This window comes from Zootoca vivipara, chromosome 3 (assembly GCF_963506605.1).
Source record: "Zootoca vivipara chromosome 3, rZooViv1.1, whole genome shotgun sequence".
Lineage (NCBI taxonomy): Eukaryota > Metazoa > Chordata > Lepidosauria > Squamata > Lacertidae > Zootoca > Zootoca vivipara.
Window position 1 is genome coordinate 55581200 of NC_083278.1, and position 13328 is coordinate 55594527.

General features: G+C 42.1%; 1 protein-coding gene across 6 annotated transcripts in view; it reads right to left on the minus strand.

The window, feature by feature from the left end:
* The window catches only part of PTPRK (protein tyrosine phosphatase receptor type K), a 341441-nt gene that overhangs the window by 221767 nt on the left and 106346 nt on the right, over positions 1–13328 (minus strand). The gene's annotated exons all lie outside the window — the stretch shown is intronic.

Below are 13328 nucleotides of genomic sequence, written 5' to 3' on the forward strand. Positions count from 1 at the left end.
CTCATTACAACAGTGTGTCTCAGTTTTCATCAAAAGCAGCAGTGATATAGCAGCCCAAACTAATTTGCTGCGCCTGGACTGACCAGAATTGAGGTTCGGAGCCATGTGGGGGGAAAATTCCACTTTCTCTTTTGTTGGGAGAATTAGCTTAGTGACATTTAGAACAATTGCAAGCTTTTGTCTTTCATGAGATTCTTTTGTCATAGATGCTTAGTCATGGATGTCCATACCAAAAGGAATCTTGCATAACAGGGTTTGGAAATACTGGTTGCTGGACTGCTCTTTTAAGCAATGGAAATGTCTCCAAACCGAAATGTAGCTTTGGTTACAATTATTGCCCAAGGGAGAAAACAAGTACTGTATCTCTGTTTCAAGCCTTATCAAGCTGGGGTGACAAAGGGAATCATACCTGTGTCTGAATTAGACATGTCTCCATCTCTGCTTACAATCAGTATTGTAGAATGCTTGTTAAGAAGGAGAGGGACGCAGAGAAATGACATTGGAGGCTTTTTTATGATAACAAAAAAGCACCTGCATTCTTTAGCTTCGACTAGAAATGGCATAGTGTTGTTCAAAAGCTGGATACTTCATATGAAAATGAGCTGGCTGAGCAAAATGGGAATTTAGCAAGATAAGCTACAGTAGGCATCCAAAACCATTTGATATTCACCTCCTTAAAATGATCAAGTAAAAAATGTGAGACTCATTCATCTAGGCAGAGATTTTCATGTTCATTTGGCTTTCCGTGCCCCCTTCAAATTCCAAGCAAGATTGCTTAAAGACTGATTTGAAAAGCTAACTGTTATCAAGGGAGGGGAAAGCTTTAAGAAGCCATGACTTACAAGGAGAATCTTGAACAGGGTATGTCCCCCCCCCACTCCACCCCCTTCCCTCCCTTGCATGCCACACACTGTTTGGCATTAAGCTTTTATTTGCTGACAGGCTACTGTGTTTTAAATAAAAAACTCAGTTTTTTTTAAAAAAAGTGCAAACGCTGCATATTAAAATAGTGATTTAAACAGAATATAGAATGTGCTGTAACCAAGACCGCTGAGCTTTTTCAGCACTGCACTGTCGTGTCCTGTCTCACAAATCATGCCTCCTCTTAAATGAATAATTCCAGAGGCACTACAAAGGTTTTTAAGGCATATTTTGAGGGCACTGGAGATTCTGACTCTAGAGGGGCTGGGCTTTAAGCTTGTTTTTCTAGGTCATGTCAGTGGGGCAGGGTGTCTAGGTTTATGATCACTCTTTGAACTGTTGAGAGGTAAGACTTAGGACTAGGCAGGATGTAGTGTAATTATGCATTATTCAGTTTGTGTGGTTTTTATTTTAAAAAATCTAGTTATATTATTGGGGAGAAAGGGTTGAGGGGTGGCAGATCTTTCCTTTAAAACTCCTGATCAAATGCATATATTTCTTGTATATCCATATGCTTTATTTTAATACATTATCCTATAAGAACCTGCAATGGAGAGGGAAATGCATTTCATTTAAAAGTCTTCTGATGGCCAGCAGTAAACCAACCTTTTGGGAAGCAGGCCACAAAGAAAGTGTATTGTCTGAGAGCATTCTTTGCCTACTCACGTAACATCATGAATCTATCAATCACTGAATCTATCAATCACTGATTTAAAAACTGATTGCCCCACACTTGTTTATTTTGTTTGATATTAATATTGCTCTGTATGTCGTACTTTTATGTACCTGAAACTTGACACGGGTGGTGCTGTGGTCTAAACCACTGAGCCCAGGGCTTGCCGGTCAGAAGGTTGGCGGTTTGAATCCCCATGATGGGGTGAGTTCCCATTGCTCTGTCCTAGCTCCTGCCAACCTAGCAATTCGAAAGCACATCAAAGTGCAAGTAGATAAATAGGTACCGCTCCGGTGGGAAGATAAATGGCACTTCCATCTGCTGCTCTGGTTTCACCAGAAGCGGCTTAGTCATGCTGGCCACATGACCCAGAAAAACTGTCTGCAGACAAACGCCGGCTTCCTCAGCCAGTAAAGCGAGATGAGCGCTGCAACCCCGGAGTCGTTTGCTACTGGACTTAACTGTCAGGGGTCCTTTACCTTTTCCTTTTTACCTTAAACGTAATGACAACAATAAAAGTTATTCAAAAAGAAAAGAAAAGAATACACCACTCTTAACCACACTAGGTTGGATGTGCAGATACAACTGTGCCCAGGGAATATGTCCCTCTTGGAGGGTAGCAGATCCTTCTGTTTCTGTTACAGAGAGCTTGTCAGTAACAAGGAAAGCACGCTGTAAAGAAAGGAACCTTTTCTCCCTCCTTTGGTAAAGGATGCTGAGGGGGAAGAAACTAGAGCAGATTTTTTTCATGGTAGGGAATTCTACCTATGTGGTAGGGAATGCTGGAAAGAAGGGGTGAGGAACTTGTAGCGTTCCGGATGTCATTGGGCTACACTTCTCATCATGCCTGGCTATTGACCATGTTGGATGGGGCTGATGGGAACTGCAATCCAGCATCAACTGGAAGGTCTCACGTTACCCAACTCTATAAGAAAAGAAAATGGAGAGTATATTTTGAAAGGTACTGATGAGGTTCTGACCTGCATGGGAGCCTTGCCTTTGACCCTGCAAACACTTCCCATATTTTACCTGCATGGAAATAGACTATCCAGGAAATGGCACTTCTCTCATGATCAGGTACAAATTACTCTACTAAATAACAGAAAATAAATTATTGTTCTGAATTCAATGTATCACACTTTTGATTGTTCCTTCAGTAAAAGCATTTCTCCTTGTCAGGCAGAACAATCCTCACTCCCCATCCCTGTGTGCTGTTCTGGGGGCTATCCTCACCCTTCAGAGAGGATTTGGAGAAGGTGCAGGATTGCACAGGGAGAGGAGAGTAGGGCAAAAGTGAGGTAGAAGACCCTTGAGTGGGCTTCTGCTAGCATGCCAAATTATTGAATTTGGGCCATAAATTTGTATTTGGGGAAAATATTTGAAGGTGGAGTATGTTTAGAAACGGGGCTAAGTGTGTGTGGGGGGGGGGGGTAGTTTCAGAACCATTGCTTTAATCATAAGACTTGTCAAATAATGTACTAGGTCCATTATCCGAGGAAAATCTACGATCAGGAAAATCAAAAGAAAGCCATTTAATAAGTTGTTTGACATGCAACACTAAACCATGGTTTAAGGCTACATGCACGAGCCAGAACAAGCCTGAATAAAGCCTTGGGCTCACACACTTCCTTCCCCACCCCACCCCTCCATACAGATGGAAGAAATATTTCTGAAACATTTATTTAAATGTTTAAAGAATCCTGACTTGTGAACCAGAGATTTAAACCACAATGTCCCTAACAGAAGAGCCTTCCTCAAACTGTTAGCCTCCAGATGTTTTGGAGTACACTCTCATCGACCCCAGGGACGCAAGTAGCACTGTGGGTTAAACCACAGAGCCTAGGACTTGCCAATCAGAAGGTTGGTGGTTTGAATCCCTGCGACGGGGTGAGCTCCCGTTGCTCGGTCCCAGCTCCTGCCAACCTAGCAGTTCAAAAGCATGTCAAAGTGCAAGTAGATAAATAGGTACCACTCCAAGCAGGAAGGTAAACGGCGTTTCCGTGTGCTGCTCTGGTTCTCCAGAAGCGGCTTTGTCATGCTGGCCACATGACCTGGAAGCTGTCGGCCAATAATGCGAGATGAGCGCCACAACCCTAGAGTCGGTCACAACTGGACCTAATGGTCAGGGGTCCCTTTACCTTTACCTCATCGACCCCAGCCATTGAACTGGGCTGCAGTGGAACACAAAAAACCCATTAATCTCAAAATTGTAAGTTAGTACGTATTAGACGGGATAGATACACTGCTCTTAGCAGCTCTTCGCTGTTGGTATGAGGGTTGTAAATTAAGTGTTAAATAAAACAAGAATCTCCTGAAGCTGCTTATTGTAAGCTGTTGCTACATGCTTATCAATTCCCCCATTTGCTCCAACTTTTCACCAAATGAAAACATTGCTTTTTGTCAATTTTGACTGTGATCCCTTCAAAGGAAGCCCAGTTGTTTTTAGCACATCTTTGGTGGTGTGAAGCGCCAAGTGGAGTGCCAGTTACTCGGTGGGCATTGCCTCTCAGAAATGTTTTTAAGGCAAAAACATTGGAATCCTCCCTCTAGGATTAAGAGGAAAGAGTATATGTTGAAATGAAAGGTCCTATATGAATTATTTGTTCTTGCTCTCTCTCTCTATTTGGTATCACAGTAATTGATTTGGACAAGTAACATTTGGATAAAACCGGGAGATTGTGTCCTTACTTAAAATACAGCTTTACAAAGTGAAATCAATGGCTGGCTCTAAGACTTTAAAACCGTGCGGAATTTTGTAAGATCTTTCTTGCCCACAAGTTCAGTTAGAAATAATTGGTTATAGTATCACTATTAAATGAACAGTACTCTTTCTCCCAGTAGGGGCTGCCATAGTAATGATAGAGCACTGTACTTAACAGCAGGAGGCCAAGTCTCATGAGGTAGACTGGGCTTGAGAACATTATAGTCCCATTATCCGCCATTAAAAAGAAATCAGGCAGCAAGTGTCAAAACAGAGTTAAGATAAATTCCATTCCAGAGCATCAGCCATGTACGCGGAATGCAGAGAGTCACTTGGGAGCAACAGGTGCTTTAACGAAGCGGATCCGGGATATGACACACATCCTAATCCAGATGTAAAAAAAAAGTAACTATTAAAACTAGACTTCAGAAAGCAGGTTTCCGAGAAGGTGGTGCTCAACCATGAGCACAAAAAGATCCTGAGTTCTGCTGAGGGGGGCGGGGGCAGCAGAGCATCTTAAAGCTATGAGGATAAAATAAAAGATGTCTCTCATAGCAAATGGTGGCATTCATTCTTAAATATACCTTGCTATCAATTTTGCCCCCATCCTCTCCCTCCTAAGTCAGAAATGGCATTCCTTTATATTTTGACTGTGGATAATTATCTATCTTTTATGTTTACATGGCAAACTGCTTTCCTTTATCTTGATCAATTAACAGTGGAGTTCTAGTGCCTACTCTGCATAAGTCTCCTGGACTCCCAGGTAAAATGAGTATAGAACTGCAGCCTTAATTTTCCCTTTGCCCCGGAGCTCAAAAACAACAACAACTAACAAAACACATGGACTATGAAATGGATGTGGGAATAAGCAACTTCTTCTATCTGTATGGGATTCACCAGAGGCTTGTCATGGTGCTTCAGTTGGAAACAGAGTACAGTACCAAACTTTACTGAAAAGCTGTAGGCAAAGTAGGGGGCAGGGAAACAAGTGACTATGCTTGAGAGGTAGGGAGCTAACAGCATACCCAATGTCCCACTGAGACCCACCTGGTTGTACACTGCACAATGCCAAAAAGACATGGAAGGCAAAGGACATGCATTTTCGTTGTCTACCAGAGTCCCTGGCAAAGTGCATCTTGGTGTCTGCTGCCTGTTAGGATGATCTGGCAGAAAAAAATCTAAGCTTCCTACATCATCCTTTCTTTTGAGCAATGAACTCAAGCAAGAAAATCCATTGTCCTCATGTTAAAGAATGCACTGCCTCAGTACCAGTACAAGGGTACAAATTATGTAGCAGCATGTTTAAGGAGAGTTTTCTGATTTCACAATGAATAACACCCAATGCTCAAGTCTCTGCACCTCTTATTATTAACATGTGAATATAGAAAAGGAGAAAACATGGGGATCAGAAAAATATTGGGATAAGAAAGTGGTTAGGGGCAAAATTTCAGCCAAATTGTATTCTTCAGACACACCCTGGCAAAAAAATTCCATGATTGCTGCTAATCCTTTTATAACGGGCAGTGGGAGCCTCAGGCAGTAAATGTCTTGGCGGGTCAACCCAGTGTAAGTGAACTAGGCTTGACACACACACACACACACACACACACACACACACACACACACACACACACACACCAAAGGGCTGTTTGCATATTGGTTGCAATTTTCCAACTCCTGAAATGAGAGAACTGATAATGGAGAAGGGGTAATTAGGTACATGTAAGATATTTTCCTCTATGGAAAATGATTGGTGGGGCACACATTTTTGGTAGAACTGCTGAAACAGTTGTTCATCATGGAAAGACTTTAAACTCAGTGATCCAATCCATATTCTGTGGTTCTCAGGACCTCTGGGTAGAGAGACTCTTGGACCTGGTTCTTTCAGGGAGTTAGGTAGATATATCACATCCTTCGTCACATGCAGCCTGCATGTCTCCTGGTGCCAAGAAGGCCCAACAGAGACCTGCCTTGTCTTACTTCACCTGCGAGATTAGTCATTAATTGTCCTTCCTCCAGTATAAAAGTTCAACTTGCCATGAGCCCAACTGTGCAACATAATGCTCTGTATCAAGCCCATAGCTCACTTCCAGAGCCCCATTAGTTTTCTACCCAGCTCCAGGCAACAAATGAGCCTTGAACCATGTGTTACTAAAAAATGTATTTTTTAAAAAAATATATACCGGTAGACATGAAAAACAATTTACACTACTTAGAGCTAAGCAGGGTTTCCCCCCCCTTTTAATGCACGCACGCGCGCGCGCGCGCACACACACACACACACACAATCTATCGTTATATGTAATCAAGGTGAATTCAATGAATCCATACATAACGTATCAAAAAGGAGTAACAGTAATTATACAATCAACTCAACATCCAAAACCCTGGCCACACCTAAAATCTACCTCATATTTCTAGGTCCGTGTATCAAACAACACCAAGCACTATAAAGTACAGTGGTACCTTGGTTTATGAACACAATTGGTTCCGGAAGTCTGTTCATAAACTGAAGTGTTCATAAACTGAAGCGAACTTTCCCATTGAAAGTAATGGAAAGTGGATTAATCTGTTCCAGACGGTCCGCGGAATACTTAAACTGAAGCGTTCATAAACTGAAGCGAACTTTCCCATTGAAAGTAAAGGAAAGTGGATTAATCCGTTCCAGACGAGTCCGCAGAGTACTCAACCTGAAGCATACTTAACCCGAAGCATGGATGTAATTGTTTCCGGAAGTCTGTTCATAAACTGAAGCGTTCATAAACTGAAGCAAACTTTCCCATTGAAAGTAATGGAAAGTGAATTAATCTGTTCCAGATGGGTCCACAGCGTTCGTAAACTGAAAATTCGTAAACCGAGGTGTTCGTAAACCGAGGTTCCACTGTATGCTAATTTATTTATCCATCAGCATGAGGATTTCTACTTGTGTGGTGGAACTTTTCCCCTCCACTCCCCACAAATCTGTTCAAGGGGACCCCACAAGTTTCTGAAGCAGATTTGGGGAGTGTGTGAGGTTCACACAGGATGGGGAGAGGGGGTGAAATTCTGTTGAGCACATTGAATTCTTGTGCTGACTGAGCACATTAGCTGGATACCACACATTGCTCCTTTGCACTGCAGTGAACATACTAAGGAAATGTAAGTATTGACATTCTTCCATTTTACTATCAGCTTCAGAGTTTCTCTGACGGTATCAGTTTTTTACAAGTAAAGATGCTAACACAATTATCACTGAAGTTAATCATTCCTAGCTCCCTCAGTCACCCACTGAGGAGTACATTCCATTAGTCAAGCCTTCTGGTGCAATTCTACTTTTGCTGTTTTTAAAACCCCTACAGTCTAGTTCTCCATGGCTTGCCAACGAAGTTGCCCAAATGAACACACCCACACCCACACCCACACCCAGTTTCTTAGGGCAAATGAAGAGGGGATCCCAAAGAGCAGCTGCAAAATAATTTGAGCCAGTAAAGACAGGTCGCAGTGTTGAACTCGTATTGCACAAGAAGAACTTGACAGCCCAAAACAAAATGACAGCCCCAAGGGAAGAACGGGATTTAGGCATGCTTTAGCAGTGCTGCTGTTATGGGGTGATTAATATATTGTCATGTCATTAAGGAATTACTCTAAAAAGTCAGTTCACAAGGGGGCAAGCTATAGCTAGCAATTATTTTCCCCTTTTTACAATAGGACCCCTTAAACTTAAGTCATTCCAATACAAGTTTAATACATTTCACAACAAATAAGGGTTTAAATGTTCTTAACTACTTGGGTGTTCCAAATGGGATAGCCAGGTGTCTTTCTAACAGTACAGAAATGCCACCAACACCCCCTGCCCCAATATTTCCTTATTTAAGATTTCTTGCACAGCCTTTACCAAAACATCCCCAAGGGCAGATTAGAACAATATAGTAGATGGTTATAAAACCAAGTTTTAAAAGCTACAGTTTTAAAAGCAAGTAGCACAGTAAAACTGTTCCAGCCAAAAGAGAGCAGTACGGATTCAATGATAAAGGTGGGTCCCAAGGAAGAAAATGTCTTAATGGTCAAAGGCAAGGGTTATCGTCTGGTGAAGGCTATACAACAAAGATATGCTAGACACACCTCTGTGAGGAGAAAGTTCCATGACTAGGGACTGCGAAAGAAAAGACACAGTTGGCTGTTTCAAAGTTATCTTTCAAATTACCTGCTCAGTTCTCTGGGCACACAGCCTCCCATCTGTCCAGCCAATAGCACAAATGTCCCTCCAATCTGTAGACCAGCCTCCCTCAGCATGGTGTCTTCCAGAAATCATGGGCGACAATTCCCATCAACTCCTGCCAGTACAGCTGCAGTCCATGATATTTGGAAGAAATCACGTTGGGGAAGGCTGCCCTATGTATGGGGCACTGTGTTTCTGTTCTCTCCTCAGCCTTTTTCTTTCCCCACCTTCCTGACTTCCGGCCACTCTTTCCCCACAGCCCACTAGCAGCTCCATCTTCCTTCTGCCACCTTGCCTCATGCATCTTCCTCGAGTGCAATTCCCACCCTGCCTGCCTTCTCTTCCATGGCGTTGAAGTAAATGCAATTCATTCTGAACTCTAATTTGCTTTGAAACAACTCTGTAACATATTACAGCCAACTCAGCTGAAGTCGGGAACTGTGGGGAGTTGGAAAATAGGAAAATATATACTTGGCTTTTGTAAATTAATCTTCCCAATTTCAACACGCACATATATATCAGCCTGCACATTTGCCAGAGTGCATTTTATTTGTCCATTTCTATTTTCGGTAGGCAAAAGCACTGCAAGGACCTAATACATTTTCTTCTCTTTAGTATACCAAGCCCAATGTAAATCAGTACTTCCTTAAAGGCACACAATCGGCCAAGCAAGCCGTGCAACACAGGAAGTCACTATGTCGCCAGGGACCTAAAGTCTTAGTTACTGTAACTACTTGGAAAAGCCATTTGCAATCTGTTTCTCATAGGTATATCGATTCCCTACCCCTCATCCCACCCCCTCCGGATGTGCTGTTAGTAGGTAAACTCATTAGCTAAACTCCTGTTCTATCATGTTGACAGGTGCAACTACAGCAAGCGGGAGGAGACAGGCACACACATGAGGTGCCAGCTGTGCCTTAAATCTTATGGACATAAAATATTGTAGAAGCAAACACCACCACGGCATAGAACAATACAAGTTCCCACCACTGAGTCTCCTGCCAAGCAGCATCTGCAAATCAACTCATACCGGTATGTGTCTCAAGAGAGCGGAGGCAATCTGAGGGCTAAAGTAAATGTGAGGTGGGGATTTCACAACTGGAGCTCCTGATGAGTATTCTTCTCCTTCGCAGCAGCTCGGCAGTGGGAGGATTTGCATCAGGCTGGGGGCAAGGAGCTAGCCTTCCAGATTCAAATGGTGTGTGTGTGTGTGTGTGTGTGTGTGTGTGTGTGTGTGTGTGTACATGCTACATCAGGAGCTGCAGTCAGAGAACTCCCACATCAATTCTGCGTGATGCGTTCCCCCCCCCCCCGCCGCCTTAGTCACATGGCAGTTGCAGGAAAGGCCTTTGTCATGTATGTAAGCAATGTAGCAACATTTCAAATACTCTTACTGCACATACGGCAGTGCAGAGATGGAGCTTTTTCCCACAGTAGTGCCATCACTTTTGGAGCATCAATCCCTGCCAGGCAGACCCTGCACACTCTGGTAAATTACACACTGCTGCATTCCCACATGTGAAGTGTCAGCACAAGAGTAACATAGAAGGAGCATCTAAACTGATCTTAGACAAGCAATAATAATTTTTTAAAATGTGTATATAAGGGGTTTGGGTGGTATTTCGCCCAAAACTTGTTTTCTGCCTTTCCAAACTCATTCTTGACTTCTGCTGAAGATACTTTTAATTCTGAAAGCTCATTCACATTATGTGACAAGCATGCTTGCCCTAAATACACTAAAGTTTGTAGTACCAAACACTGTGAAACATCAACAGGGAAGGCTGCTGAACACATGTAGGAATTATCTGTGACGTGGGCGTATTTATCTGTTATCTGTTTTCTAATCACATGGAGAGCCAGATCACATGAAGTAGCCGTCTCTGTTGCAGCCATTCCCCTAATTTGTGAATTGTGTTGGCAGGATATACAGCAGTGGTGGGAAATGACCACAGCTCTTTTCTTCACACAGCATTTACTGTGTGACTTTTAATGTCTTGACAGGACTTACCTTCCACCTAGATCAGGCATCCCCAAACTGCGGCCCTCCAGATGTTTTGGTCTACGACTCCCATGATCCCTAGCTAACAGGACCAGTGGTTGGGGAAGATGGGAATTGTAGTCCAAAATATATGGAGGGCCAAACTTTGGGGATGCCTGCCTTACCACAATATAAATGTTCATTGCGCAACACTCTCGTGAAATTGTGTGCGTCAAAGCAGATTTATCCAGGAGAATACATGGATAAGAACTAAAAACCTTTTAAAATCTAAAGGAACAACTTATCCATCAGTGTGTGAACATAGCGGGATTTTTAAAAAAACTGTGTAGGACACATGGGATCAATAAAAGACACATCCACTGTAGAAAAATGGGAACTACGCAAGATGTAAAAGAGGCAATGTGGTGAAAGAAAATGCAAGAGGGATTTGATCGAGATCCCCTCGGTCTGCATGTGCAGCTGAAGTAAAGGGACTCTGAGTGCAAACATGAGGGTGACCCTGGACCAACAGCATCTGCTTCATGTGAAGGAATTCTACACACAAGTAAAAGCACACATGCTGAGCCCCTTCAGACACCCAGTGGCAGGACTAGCCTGTGAAATCCAGCATTCCCGTTCCCTGCTGCACACATTCAATGGATGATGGTTATGATGTCTTAGTCAAAGAATTATTATCAACATTAAATATTATTTATTTAAAATTATTACTTGCTGCTTTTTCTCTAAGTAACGTAAAGCAATAAATAAATAGCAAATGTTTAAGCCTGCCTAAAAACAAATCACAGAAATATCTAAAACTCATTTATATTTTTAAAAGGCGGGACTAAAACATCCCACTCATGGTGGGAGGCCACAGATAAATTAAAAGCCAAAGGGTTGGGAGAAAATAAATGCTTTTGGCTGGTGCCTAAAGGTTAAGCAATTGTGGTTCCAGGCAATGCTCTCTGGGGAGAGCATTCCACAAGCAGGAAGCCACCACTTTAAGAGCTCATTCTCTGGACCTCCCATGAAAGGGTCACACAGAGAAGGGTCTCAGGTTAAATTGGGGTCAAATGCTTTTTGACAGAATCCAGTCTAGAAATTTGTTCCATTCCAAGATTCCCTTCTTGCCATGCACTGGTAACACATTAGTATATTTATCAGAATCATCCTCTAAGAACCACAGCACTCATGTCATTGGTTTCTGAGCTAACAGGTATGTTTCTGTAGCATTAGAATCATTACAGGGTATGCCTGCTATGTTAAACATGATGAAGTGATGTACAGCATCATCATGGAAGCCCCGGGTCACATAATATATTCTATGTTTACATGCACCTTCTCCCTCTGTACCACTGATGGAGACTTTGACCTTCAATGTAGCTTTCCATGGTAATTAAATTGGGCAACTAACTTCTTGATTTATATTTCAAAGGTCAATTAAGCATGCAGCAATGTCTGGCATGTAATCAAATTGGGAGAAGATTAAAACTTGAGTCATTAATTTTTTTGATAAGTGGTGCAAATATATATGAAAAATGCTTGGTAATCTATCACCTTCAGCTCTTTTTCCTGCACCTTTCTCCCCATTAATATTACACTGTACACCTTCCTTCTGGGAATGCTATGCTTGCAGTAAAAATTAGTTAATAGGTTCGAGTTAAACTTGCTTTACAACTTGTTTATTAGCTGCAAAATTTAGTGTTTTAAGGGAAAAAGCACAATCATTTTGCACCCTCTTTTTATGGCTCCTCTATCTGAGGAGGAGATTGTAATCTCTCAACTTTTTTTTTTTTACATCTGATTCATATAAACGTGGCCTCAATATACCAGTGATATTCCCACAAAACACACATTGCCCCATACTTGAAGATTTCAAAGAATCAGTAGAGATTGCCAACCCAGGGTGGTGGTGAATGACAGAGTTGTCACATCTTTCCATAATGCCTAGTGAAAACTCATCAATTGGCATGACATCACCACATTGCAAATGGTGTGAGGAATAATTGCAGAATGCACAACTTAAAGATGTCCATCACATGGAGAGCTTCAATAAAATTCCAGGGATAGAGAAGAAATAAATGCAGGGAATTGAGCTGAACTATGTCCTTCCATTCACAGAAGGTATTTTGGTCCAGCCCACGGAAGAGGAGCAAACGGGTTTTTCATCAATATCCCTGCTGCTTCTGATGGCCCCTAAAAGTCTGTTCCACAGCACGGGGGAACCCTAAAATACAGCATAGAAAAAGGCTCATCTCCATTCCCCTTCCAATTGTGAAGACCTCACCTTGATCAAAGCCTCTTCCATGAATGCAGGGTGGATTCCATGAATCCATTTATGGAAGGACACCATTGGATGCAACCAAAGTACTCTTTTGGCAACAGGTTCCTTAACATCTAGCTCCACCTTTAATGCATGGCAGTAATGAGTAGTTATCTCCTTGTACTACTTTGTAGTACTCTGTACTTCAGAGATAGTAGCCGTGACAACTCACAATAATTAAGAGAGTACTAAGTCCAAGTTTTATTCAATCCCTAATTTTCTACTATTAATGACCCTGAGGCAAGATGAAATCGTTCTGAAACACAAAAAGTAGTATCATCTCCACTTAACCACCAGTTACAATGGGCACTTAACAGTGAAATAAGACTGGAGGTGGTTGCTATCTACTTAACATGAAGGTCAAAGACAAATATCACTGCATGTAATTTTTCTTCCTATTATAACATTTCAGTCACTCTGGAGGAGTTAGAAAAGCATGCAATTTCAATTACCGTAGGTTTTTAAAATAATTAAGGAATACTTGCTTCTTTGAGACCCATAAAGCTTGTACCCACCTTGAACACAGGAAACATC